This window comes from Meriones unguiculatus, chromosome X (assembly GCF_030254825.1).
Source record: "Meriones unguiculatus strain TT.TT164.6M chromosome X, Bangor_MerUng_6.1, whole genome shotgun sequence".
NCBI classification, from domain to species: Eukaryota; Metazoa; Chordata; class Mammalia; order Rodentia; family Muridae; genus Meriones; species Meriones unguiculatus.
The window spans coordinates 115,391,237-115,404,633 of NC_083369.1; the positions used below are offsets into that span (position 1 = coordinate 115,391,237).

Genomic DNA, 13,397 nt, shown 5'->3' on the forward strand with positions numbered 1-13,397 from the left:
TTCCCCCACAGTGGGGTTTCATCCCCAAAGGGAGACTCAGTCTGTGGTGTTTTGCCATCCATAGTTCAGTCTGTAATGGTGAGTAGACCACGAAGGGGCAGATGGGTGGCTCTGTGATGGCAACTGGGTGCCTTGGGAACCCGGGAACATTCCCTGAGAACATTTTTTGCTGGTAGTAGTGGAGCATCTGCTAAGTGCCCTGAGGTTGGACCTGATGTTTCCTTTACCATGGAGTTTCCTCCCAACAGGTAAACCCAGTCTCTGATTTTTTTGAGGGTCCACAATTCTGGGACAGTGAATCTAGCTTGTGGTTCTGGGCTGTCAGCTGAGTACCGGGCGGAGTTCGGGACCTATTCCAGGTATCTGGGTTACCTGAGGTTGGTCACAATTGCTTTCCTGACCGTGGGGTTTTCTCTCAACTGGAATACCCAGTTTCTGGTGTTGTTGAGCCCACATTTCAGTCTTGGAAGGTGATCAGAGCACCCATTCCTGTGGCTCTGGCCTGGAGACCAAGCATCTGCCTGGACCTGGAACTTTTCAAGGGTTTACCTGTGTTACCTGTGAATGGACCCCATTTCTTCCCACACTGTGAGGTTTCCTCTCACCTGGGAAACACAATCACTTGTGTTTTAGGGTCCAGAGTTCAATCTGTTGGTCCCCCTTCAGTCACTGCTGTCCTGCTTATCAGACACAGTGCCCTCTTGGCACCGCCATCTTAGATCCCCAATAATCGGCTCTGAACTTTTCTAACAGAAATGGTCCCATTGAGTTGGGGGGAGCCTACACTGGAATAACCCATTATTAATTTACAGAGCTTCTATTAGTCCCTTTATTGGTTATTTCTCTGTTGCTGTGATAAAAATGCCAGGAGCAAAGTTACTTATGAAGAAAGCTTATTGAGGCTTACAGTTCCAGATAGATAAGAGTCCAGCAAGGCAGAGCACAGGCACAGCCACAAACAGCACACAGGGCAGCAGGAAAACAAAACTGATAGCTCACATCTTGTACTGGGAGTCTGAAGCAGAGAGCAAACTAGAAGGAGGGTAATGCTTTAAGTTCTCAAAGCCTGTTCTCAATGATGAAATTTACTTCCTTTAGCAAATCCATTCCTCCTAAACTTCTCCAAACAGTGCTACCAACTGGAGACAAAATGTTCAAATATCAGAACCTACAGGGGACATTTCTTATTCACACCACCACAGTCAGTGCTGATATCAGTCAAAATAATTGAAACACATTTTAATTTAACAATTATATATGATGCAATTGCTTATATTTCACTTGACATGTACCATATTATCTTTTGAATTCTTAAGGAATTATATTCAATGGCAAAAGAGGAGGCTTAACCAAACAAAATAGGCTCTGTGTGCTGAAAACAAGAATAGTGAGTCAGCATGGCTTGCATGCAGGTCCAATGGAATGGCTACCTCAGTGCAGCCTTGCCAGGCCACAGAGGAAGGCAATGAAATCAGTCCTGATGAAACCTGATAGGTTAGGGTCAAATAGAAGTGGAGGAAGACCTCACATATCAGTGATCTAGGAAAGTGGCATATGGAAGAAAAGGGAGAGAGGGTGGACTTGGGAGGAGATGAGGGAGGGAGACACAGCCAGGGTACAAAGTGAATAAATTGTAATAAATGATAATAGTAAAATAATTTTTAAAAGAATAGAAATGATATGTGCAAGTTTGTAACATTTGTTTCTATGGAAGATTAAAAAATAAATAAAATAATGTGAACTATTTCTGTAAAACTAACTTTAATCACACATGTGTGTAAATTTATATATTTTCTATGAATTTTGTTTCAACTCAAATGATTCAGTGTACTTTATACTTCTAATGTAATGATATGGATAATTAATTATGTGAATTTCTGTTTTGAATATGTGGTATGTTTATGATTTAATGACTCATTTTTACCTGTGAAACCTGTATTTTTACAATTTTTGAAATGTTGCTTAATAGGAATATTTATTTAAAGTAATAACAAATTATTCCTGTCCTAAAAAAAAACACAAATCCAGAAGTAAATGAAGAAAATGATGGATATATTATAAAATATAAGAATATTCAACTTATAGATCCAATCTAAATTCTAGTTGAGTAATATGTGGAGTACATGAACTTTGGTCTAAGAATCTTACATGTGAAACATTTCTAAGAGACTTACAGCAATCTTGATATGTAATGAGTGTCAGCTTGCCTAAGGGGAACTAGAATTTAAGCACAATATTACTTTACACAGAGAATATAGAGTAAAACACAATCTTCAATAAATATAACTTGCTACACTAACTCCAGAAAGTCTGTATAGCATAAACATGTGTTAGCAAGCATAAAATTATGCAAACAGATGAGAAGACACGTTTCCTACGGGAATCAGCTTCCTGGAAGTCCCTGGCAAAAATACCCTATTGAAATATGACGTGCTCTTACAATCCTGCTCTCTCAAAGGCAAGACTGGAATTGATGAGCTCCCTTTTGCTGTTTCTCTATGATTCTTGAAACAGTACAATTAACTATTCAAGGAAACATTTCTAATAGATCTCTAAAAGCTTTAGCAAATAAGAGTAAAAGGAAAATAAAATTTTAGGAGAGGTAATAAATCAGATTCAGCATCAGGAATTGCTTGTGGAAAAACCAAACATGTAGGTAGTAAAAGGACAAGAGTTTTAGGGCTTTCTAAAGAAAATGTTTAATCAGGATCTGTTAGGATAAATGCTCTGGATATCCCCACTGCAATAAAGCTACTACAAAACCATTGCCTAACACAGGTATTTATGATGAGGCAGAAAGAAGGTAGGCAAACATAGGAAGTCAAAAAGTTTTGTATTATACTATAAGTTTTACGGACAGCTAACTCAAGCATCTTATCTCTAAGAAAAGATTGTATACCCTTAGCAAGCCAAACAGTGCTTACCTCCAGGGAGGTTATAAATCTTTAGCCGACCTAGTTCGGAGGATTATTAACAACCCCTAATCAACTAACAATAAACCGCATAAACAGACCATAAGTTTTACAAGCCCCTGGCCCTCTACTCGCTAAATTGACAAACAAGTCACTAGTTCTATGTTTGCTCTGCTTAAGAGGCTGTTAGGCCAAGATTTTTTGTAGACACTGCTTCTATCAGGTTACTATTTCAGTTAAAATATAAACTTTGTAAATGTTCTGGGGGATATGTCAACTTTAAGGTGCTTCTTTGTAAGATTACTATAAAAGTGTTGGCTTGACTTCAGTAAAGCACAGAAGATCCAAACCAATTCCACCTGGTGTGGTCTCTGTCATTTCGCCTATCTGTGCCTTCTTGATATCTGAATTCTCTGATTTTCCCGCGGACGTGGGGCACCCGAGGGGGCTGGTCCAGGGCAATAACTCTCAATCAAAATGAAAAAAAAAAAAAAAAATTTCTGTTTTCTTCCTGGGCTCAGACTACCTTCAGAGACCATGTTTTAATGGAGCAAGTACTCCTCTACAAAGTTATGCACTTAGTCCTTCAAGTTTGTTTTTGAGACAGGGTCTTGATGGTTGCCCAAGTTGACCTTGCTCTCCTGGGTAGCTAGAACTACAGGTATATCATCCATTCTGTACACACACAAGTTTGCTTTTGAGACAGGTCTCACTATGTAGTCCTAGCTGGCCTGGAACTCACTATATAGTCCAGGCTGTCCTTGAACTCAGATCTGCCTGCCTCTGCCTCTCAGTGTTTGGAATAAAAGGATGTGCCACCATATATGGCTAAATAACTACTGATTTTTCGCCATAAATAAATTTAACAATTTATTTATAAATAACGTCAATGTAAAGATGGAATGGTGGGTAAGAAGTTAATTTATAGCTTTAATTTTTTTTCCTCAAACCTGCCAATTTAATTGTATATCTTTAAAAAATAATTTCAAGATTGCATGTAGGATTTTCTTTGTTTAAATCAAGTATTTGCTATTATGAAGGCTTTGAGGATTGCCTATATAAATGCAGATTCTGGCCCTGCTTCACATTAGCTCAAAATCCTGAACCATACTTCCTGAACCTCTTTTGAAAATGGAAGAGGATGGCAGTAATTTTTACCTTAAATCTATTCTGAAAATGAAATAAACAATACATTCAAAGCTCTTAGGACACTTCAGCTCACCTAATAAAGGCTTAATAACTATTATCTAATTTTGCAACTATTCTTAGTATTGCAGTATGTCCTTGTACATACACATATTTGAAAAATCTATTACATATACTATCTTTCTTTAGTATTATATTTAACAGTGGTACATATTATCAACTTATCTACAAATATGTGTTTCTATGTGTATGTGTGTGTGTCACATGTGATGCTGAGGATTGAATCAAGGGTCTTGCACAAGCTAGGCAAGCACATTCTACCACCAAACTGCATCCCCAGGTGTTATGGTGATTTTTTATTCTATTTGTTTGGGGATAAAGTGTTAAATAGCTCAGGCTCTCACACACTAAGTAGCTGAGATTACAGGTATATACCTCCATGTCAAAGGCTGTTATGAGATACTGTTGTTTTGTGTGTGTGTGTGTGTGTGTGTGTGTGTGTGTGTGTGTGGTGTGGTGCATAATTCTTGCAAGGCAGAGATAACAAAATTGTGATTTTTTTTTTTTTTTTTTTTTTTTTTTTATCCCTGGGTGTCCTGGAACTCGATCTGTAGATCAGGCTAATGAATAGTTCTGGCAACTGTAAATGTAATCAAGGTATTCTTAGCTATAATGTGAACTCCAGGCTAGTCATGCTATCCATAAGGCAAGGCTTTGTCTCAGGCTGTTGGGGTAGACAAGTGGGTGCAGGCATCTTGTAATTTAGACTATTAATATTTTCACAATGCAATGCTAGAATATAAGGTCAGCAGTCACAGGACCAGGAAGACACACCTGCCTGCTTTTACTGTGTTGTCTTACTGTTTTCTTTTCCTACCACCAGATGTCACTTCTGACTGCAAATATACTTGTCTCTAAGCAAACATACATAAGCCACTTAGCAGTGCTTGAAACAAGGGATGCATATTTTCTATTATGATTGCTTTATTTTTTGTCTAAAACAGGATGGTCCCTTTTGGCCCAGGATTGCCTCAAGCTTAACAGTGTGTTCAGGAAGACCTGCACTCCTGATCCTCTTGACTCAACATCTCAAATCCCCAAGACTGGCATTACAGCCATGTGCCTAGTTTGGAGTCTTTTTATTTCTGCTACTTCTAGTAAGTACAACATAAACATTGTCAAATTTATCTTTAAAACGTGAATAAATAAGCTCAAGTGAGTCTTTCCAAGAAGACAATGCACCAAACAACCCACTAGTGATAATTTATCCTGCCAGGTATTTTTTTTAACAGACTTATTTTGGTACTTCAGTATTAGTGTACTTACTGACACTCTAGTTCCACTGCCACGACTGTACATCAGGGAAAGGTGTGGCTGTGAAATCTGGAAGTGATATCACTTACCCATAATCCCAGCTCTCAGAGTGTGCAGATAGAAAGAATGTCAGGGTCATCCTTGGCTATGTAGCAACTGTAAGGCTAGTCTGGACAACAGGGGACAAATTACTTTCCAAAGGTCACTGAGGACTAGTAGTCTCAGATTTATTTTTAAAACCTGTTTATTTCAAATTATACTATACTGTATGAAGAAGTCTTGTTTATTAAAAAGTAAAAAAAAAAAAAAAAAAAAAAAAAAAAAACTGCTCCTAAGTTCTAAATCTATACCTATTAAATATATATCCATCTAACCACATTAGATTTTAATGATGAATTAGGAAATACTGAGCTAATGATTTTCTCTCCCTGGTATTTGTAATGATTTTCAGATCTTTCCAAGACTTTTTTTTTCTCCATTTTAATCCTCATGTTCCTGGAACAGCAGTTTTTACAACAGTTGAGTAGTGAGCCTCTTGCCTTGGCCCAATCACCCATTGAAATCGTTGCTCTGGGCAGATGAGCATGTGATCTAAGCAACACTGATCAAACACAAGAGATACTGCTGGAGAATATGCAGGGATCAGCATGCTGTTTTTTTGTCTTCTGAATATAGTGGGATGGGAAGCTAAAGCTGCCATCTGCTTTCACAACAATCCTGAATATGAAACCTGCAAAGCTGTAAGAAAGCTGTGACATCACAACATCAGCTGAGCACCTAAAGGTGCCCAGGAGCACTCTGCTCCTAGACTTACTGCTTCACACAGTGTCCTTTCTTTGTTCTGTATCCTGTTATTTCTAACCTAGAGCAGAGGTGCCCAACCTTCCTAATGCTGTGACCCTTTAATACACTGTCTCATGTTGTAGTGACCTCCAACTATAAAATTATTTCATTGATATTTTATGGCTGGAAATTTACTATTGTTTGAATCATTGGGCAAATATCTTATATGCAGGATATCTGATATGTGAGCTCTGTGGGGGTTGCAACTTGCAGGCTGAGAACCACTAAATTAGTTTTATGTGTCAGAGACCTACCTGCTATCTGAAGCAACAAAACAAACATTTTTGTTTTCTCCTTTATTAATCACTTTAAGGCACAAACAGATCCTACCCCATTTGGATTGCCCAGCCTTATCTAGCTCGGCCTTGATGTTGTGCATGTTTCTGATATGAGTTTCAAATATTAAACAGCTTTTGCATATTGGCTAAAATTCAAATGAATCCAGTACAATGGCATTTGCCTGTGATCCTAACAATCAAACCCCGAAACCAGGGGCCAGTAAGATGGCTCAATATATAAACGTACTTGCTGCTATACCTAATGACCTGAGTTTGATCCCTGGGACCCACAGAAAAGGATAAAACTAACACTACTTGGCTGTACCCCTTTGACCTTCCTGTGTTTGAGTTGACCATGAGTTTGAGTCCAGCTTGGGCTTCGGAGTAAGACTATCTCTAAATAAATAAATAAATAAAATTCAAATGGAAGAAGTACAACAGTACTTATTGTAAGCAAGCTAGAGGAATTCAGGGTTTTCATCCAGTATTTATTCTACAAAAGCTTGAGTTGTTTATGATCCAAACAGGATTTGAAATATGAGATTTCTAAGGCATAATACCTATAAAACAAGAGTTTACATTTGGCAAGTGAAAAAAATGCAGTTATATTGGATAGAAGTCTTGATTACACTTAAAGAAAATTCCATTTAATATGCAAATAATTATATAGTTGAGCAGGTAAAGATAGTGTTTCCTTTGTTTTAGGTGGCACTGCTCTAAATCTGTCTACTAACCCTTGTTTTATATACATATTTTCCCCTTTTGTAGTACCCTAAAATTTCCAAAAGCTAGTAGTAATCAAAATTCTTAAATGATATGTGTAGATTTGTTTTAGAGATCATCAGTTCTATAGAACAGCCTGAGCTAAAAGAGCTGCTCTCTAGGGTCAGCTGTAAGTTTATTAACTTTTGTAAGAATACTAGAAGTGACACATAGAGTTCCCACGTGTTCCTTTCTGTGGTTAGACCCCTATGCTTTTGAATAGCATCCTCATCTAGCTCAGCCTTGATGTTGTGCCTTTCTGTGAAATGAGTTTCAAACATTAAACAGCTTTTGCACCTTGGCTAAAATTCAAATGAGTCAGGTGTAATGGCATTTGCCTGTGATACAATCAAGCCCCCAAACCAGGGGCAACAAGATGGCTCAATTTTAAAGGCACTTGCTGTTAAGCCTAACTACCTGAGTTTGATCCTTGGGACCCACATGAAAGGATAAAACTGACAATGCTGGGCTGTACCCCTTTGACCTTCATGTGTTTGAGTTGACCATGAATTTGAGCTCAGCCTGGGCTTCAGAGTAAGACTATTTCAAAAAAAATTCAAATGAAAGAAGTACAACAGTACTCTAATCAAGCTAGAGGAATTCAGGGTATTCACTCAGTATTTATTCCACAAAAGCTAGAGTACTTTATGATCCAAAGAGGATTTGAAATATGAGACCTCTAAGGCATAATATCTACAAAACAAGAGTACACATTTGGCAAGTGAAAAAATGCACTGTTATATTGGATAGAAGTCTTGTCTACACCTAAACAAAATTATATTTTATATTCAATCAGTCATATAGTTGAACAGGTAAAGATAGTGTTTCCTTTGTCTTTAGGTGGTGCTGCTCTAAATCTGTCTACTAACAGTTTTTTTTATATACATATTTTCCCCTTTTGTAGTACCCCAAAATTTCCAAAAGCTAGTAGCAATCAGAATTCCTAATGACATGTGTAGCTTTGTTATCAAGCTCACCAATTCTATAGAACAGGCTGAGCTAAGAAAGCTGCTCTCCACAGTCAGCTGTAACATTGTTAACTTTTGTAAAACCACTAGTGGTGACAGGCAGAGCTCCCAATTGTTCCTGTCTGTAAATAGGCCCTCTTGCTTTTTAAAGATCAGTCTTAGAAGAGTTGCTAAGGTGCCTAGAAGAACTTCTGCTTTGAAAGGTAGCTTGCTTTTTGTTTATTTATTCATTCATTCATTCATTCATTTAGGGCTTATTTTTTTGAGTCAGGGTTTCTTGGTGTAGCCTTGGATGCCCTAGATTTTGTAGACCACCCTGACCTTGAACTTATAAAGATCTGCCTGCCTCTGCCTCTCTGAGTGCTGGGATTAAGGCATGAGCCACCATATCTGGCTAATCTTTTTTTTTTTTAAGTGGATTAAAATAACTGTTTTTCATGACTGGTGAGGTTATGTTTAAACAGTTGTTAGAACATATTTATGTGTTTTCTGTGTGAGGAATGTTGGATCCCATGGAACTGGAGCTACAGGCAGGTGTGAGCTGCCATGCTGAATGCTGGGGGTTGAACCCGATTGCTCAGGAAGATCAGCCAGTGCTGTTAACCACTGAGTCATCTTCCAGCTCCTTAAGTCAACTTTTTATTCCTCACTCCTGAACCTTGATCAAGAGCCACATTGTGCCAACATGACACAAATTTCCACGTGTTCCCAGGGAAATGGCCTCAGAGTCTGAGTCTTTTCTCCTCCTTTCTGTCTTCTCAAGGGGCTTCCTTTCTAGGTCTCCATCCACCAGTTTCTCTAAACATCCAGTTGTATTTTCATAGCCAGATTTCTCAAACTTCCCTCTCACTGTATCACTGCTCTGCACAAACATCTTCCATGAGTCCCAAGGAACCAGAGGATAAAGGCTAAATTTATTAGCTTTTAATAAAATAAATATTTTCCTCAAATAAGACCACAACATAGCTTTCTGCATTTTCCTCACACAATTTTGTTCTTGCTAATTGTCCGTTCAAATCAATGTACTTTTCTCTTATATATGTGTGTGCACTATGGCACAGGTGTAGAGAGGAAAAATGGTATGACTTTTGAATTTGTTTCTTCTTCTACCCTTATGTCTTTACTTAGGTCCCAGGGGTGATACTCAGGTCTCAATGCTTTGAACAGCAAATGCTGGCTGACACACCTCACCTCACCAGCCCATTGAAGTCTTTTCTAAGCGTTACCTTCAGACTTTTCAGGTAGTTCTAGCTCCAAGTGAATAGTTGAGTTCTTCTACTCTTTAAAAAACATGTAATGTACATGTAAAGGCAGGTGGTCCTGAGGCATGGCTATAATCCCAACATCTGGGAGGCAGAGGCAGATGGATATCTGATTTTGAAACCAGCCTGATCTACAAAGTTGGTTCCAGGATAGACAGGGCTACACAGAGAAACCTTGTCTTTTTAATGCTTTACCTATATTCTGTTTTACTCAACCCTATAACTGTGTAAGAAAAGATGTATTATGTGTTCAGTGGCCAAGGAAGCATATTGAGAGGTATAATGAACGCTACACTATGAACCTGGTATCCTCCAAATGCCATGTATTGAGCACTTGAGCTACAGACACAATGGAAGTGGTAGAAATTTAGGCAGTGGGACCTAGTGGGAGGAAGAGAGGTGACTAGGCGCACCAGTTTCCTTAAAGCCTCTTTAACTGGCTATGCTTCCCAGCTACCAGGATATGAGAGCCTTTCATTTTAACACACTCTTGCCAAGATGTACTGAGATAGAAACAACCTGACCAAAACTGACTAAAGTCTCAAACCTGACACTTTGAGCAAAAATAAAACTTTCTTTCTCATAAGCTTGTTATCCCAAGTGTTTTGTCACAGTAACAGAAGCTAACAAAAAGCTGCATAACAAGTAAGAGCAAAGAAAAAAGTCCTTGCTTGATTCCCAGAACCCACATGCTTGAAGAAGGACACTGACTCTTGCATATTTAATTTTGACCACCTTACATGAGCCCACATATATGTACACAAATAAACATACAAAAAATAAACATAAATCAACTTTTAAAAGATGTTATGGCTCCTGCGTATGGTGGCACACTCCTTTAATCCCAGCACTTGGGATGCAGAGACAGGTGGATCTCTATGAGTTGGAGGACAGCCTGTTCTACAAAGCCAGGACAGCCAAATTACACAGTGAAACCCTGTCTCAAAAACAAAAAACAAAAAAAAAACAAAAAACAACAACAACCAACCAAACAACAACAAAGAAAAATCAAAAAACAAAACAAAAAAACAAACCAAACCTCCCCTAACCTTACATTTTTTTGATTGTGTGGATGAATGTACTATGTGGAAGTAAGAGGGCAACAGGCAGGAATCATTTATCTTTCTCTTGTATGGTACTGCGGATTGAACTTAGATTGTTGGATGCTCCAGTGTCCAAATCAGGATAGCACATAGTAATTATACAACAGTGAACTTTTTTTTTCAGCCTGGCATCAAGGAACTTTATTCACTAAGCCAGCTTGCCATCCCAAAATTGTATATTTTAAGAGCAGCAAACATGTTACTGTCGAGCTGTATTATATGTCTCAATTGTTAATTTTGCTGTGGACTGAGTATCCTATACAATGAAAAAATATTTATGGTTATTTGAAAGATATGAGATACATTAATATAATTACTGAGGAATAAACATAAGTAAAAAAGAGTAATTATTAACTAAATAATTTGAGCATTGTTCAAAATTCTTTTTTTTACTGCTATTTCAAAGGTACTATATATTAGCAAATGTAATTTGTCTGAGTCTTTCTCATGTGTTAAAAAAGTCTTTGACTAAATCATTTCTGAGTTTTGGTTTGGGGGTTGAACCAAGGGACTTGGGAGTGTCAGGTATGCATTCTGCTGCTGTGTTACATTCTTGGCCCTGACGTCTGGTCAATTACTCACTGTTTGCAGTGCACACAAAAATCTTCTATTTTATTTAGTGGAACAGTCTGGTATTCAGAAGGTCCTCCATCAGGAGGTTTGTAGCCCTTAAAAAATCAAAAATAGAAAAAAAACAGAGCCCCTTACCTTACTCTATAGCTTCTTATGGATGAGACCAAAATCTGGAGAGCCAAATAGTAAGCGTCAATATTTTAATAACAGCTGGGCCTCACGCATCCTAATTTCAGTACTTGGGAGACAGAAAGCAAAGGACTGCTGATAGTTGTCAGGACAGCACGTAGCCAGCTCCAGGTGAGTGTGGGCTATACAGAGTGTGATTTTATCTTAAAAGCAAAACCAAACCAAACACCATTAAAAAACAAAACAAAACAATGCTTCTCCTCAACTCCGAAGCCATTAGCTGCGCTAGGCGGGGTTTGGCCAACAGTTTCATTTCTCTTTTTCTTAACTGCTGTGTACCTGTGCTAATAATATCAATTTCTGACTACAGGTTTACTTCAGGGAAAGAAATGGATTCAGCTTGTTTCTCTAGTTCTCATCAAGTTGTCACTGATACACAAACATTTCTAAATAAATAAAATGCTTTTTCTGGCAAGATTAAGATATAACAAATGTGTTATCTTTTCATTTGAACTGTAGCAGTTTGCAATTTTGTATTTGAAAGTTATTCTACAGTATGAAAAGATATCACACAGGTTACATATAGAGCTCAGGGGTAGAGTGATTGCCTTGCACACTTATCACTGAAAAAAAAAAGATTGTATAGAAATATGAGAAGCTAAATTTGGATCCCAGAATCCACACAAAGTAGGACTGGTTAGTACTTACAGTCAGGGGAGCTGGAGACAGATTCCACAGAAGCCAGCTGTACAAGCCTGGTAGCTCGTTTACAGTGAAAACTAAAAGAACCTGCCTCAAACAAGGAGGAAGGAGAGGACTGGCACCCAAGGCTGTCTTCTGACCTGCACACCAGTGCCTGTACTCATGAACACATGCCAACCCTGTGGTGAGTACACACATCTCTACTCCCAGTGCTTCACAGGTAAGTAATTTCATGGCTAGTATAAATTACCTGAGACTGTGAATGTCCTGCTTATCTTCTCCATCCAAATTACCTTTGGATATGTCCAAAGGGTATCAAGATTCACTTTTCCTGCAGATATTGTTCTGTTTGGGTTAATCTAGAAGAGAAATATGCTTAATATTGGTCAACATAAACCATATGTTCCAGTGAGTCAACATCAGAAACCCCAAACAAACAAGTAAATATAGCACTATATATTTGTAAACTAAACTAGCAAACCATCTGAAAAAGATAACCAAAATAACCAGAAAAGTTCAATAAAATAGGAATACAAATTAGACTTAGTTACCTTATCACCAAAAAGTTTTTATTTAGTATTATTTAAGCAGAGCATGTTACTTGGCAAGAACATGTCTTTAAAACAAACAAACAAGAAAAAGAAGGGGGGACGGCAAGATGGTGGCGCCGGGAGGACTCTCATTCTGAGCAGCAGCACATCAGGATCAGCACAGTGACCAGCAATCAGAACTCTCGGCCATAAAACACAGTCATTGTGTTTCCCAGGTGAGAGGATACCCCACTGTGGGGATTCAATCAGCTTTTAACTCACCCGGCTAAACCGCGGAAGAGATCCCGGTTCCACCAAACGCTTGGCTGGTGGCCGCCAGCCCCAGCCCCAGCCCAGAGCCACAAGCCAGTGTCTCTGGTCACTGTCCCAGACTGAACCGTGTGCACCACACTATCAGAGACTGGAATTTTCAGTCGAGAGATAACCCCAGGGTACAGGAAACGATTGGGACCTGCCTTAGGTCACCCAGACATCCCCTGGAAAAGACTCGGGCGGGTTCCACGGGCACCCCAGGAGCCAGCCCAGAGCCAGAGCCAGGGACCCAGGTCCCTGCACAGAGCCCTGCCTGCCTGCGCGCATGATTCGCCACCGGAAATAGAAACGGCGGGTCCAATCTCAGAGTACTCAGCTCACCCCCAACCTGAAAAGGTCCCCGGAAAATTACCCAGCTTAGGGAGGCACTCAGGCTCCCAAAAGCCGCAAAGGCAGACACAGGCAGTTTCTGCGCACCAGACAGCTGGGAGAGACTGAGCCGCCATCACACAGCTGTGCTCCAGGCACAGGCAGCTTCTGCGGCCAGCCAGCTGGCAGACACTGAGCTGTGTGCACCAGGGCAAAAAAAGACAATGGGAGAC

General features: G+C 39.2%; 1 pseudogene; it reads right to left on the reverse strand.

Annotated features, from left to right (window-relative positions):
• Positions 1-13,397, reverse strand: part of LOC132649906 (COP9 signalosome complex subunit 5-like) — a 68,835-nt pseudogene that overhangs the window by 34,169 nt on the left and 21,269 nt on the right.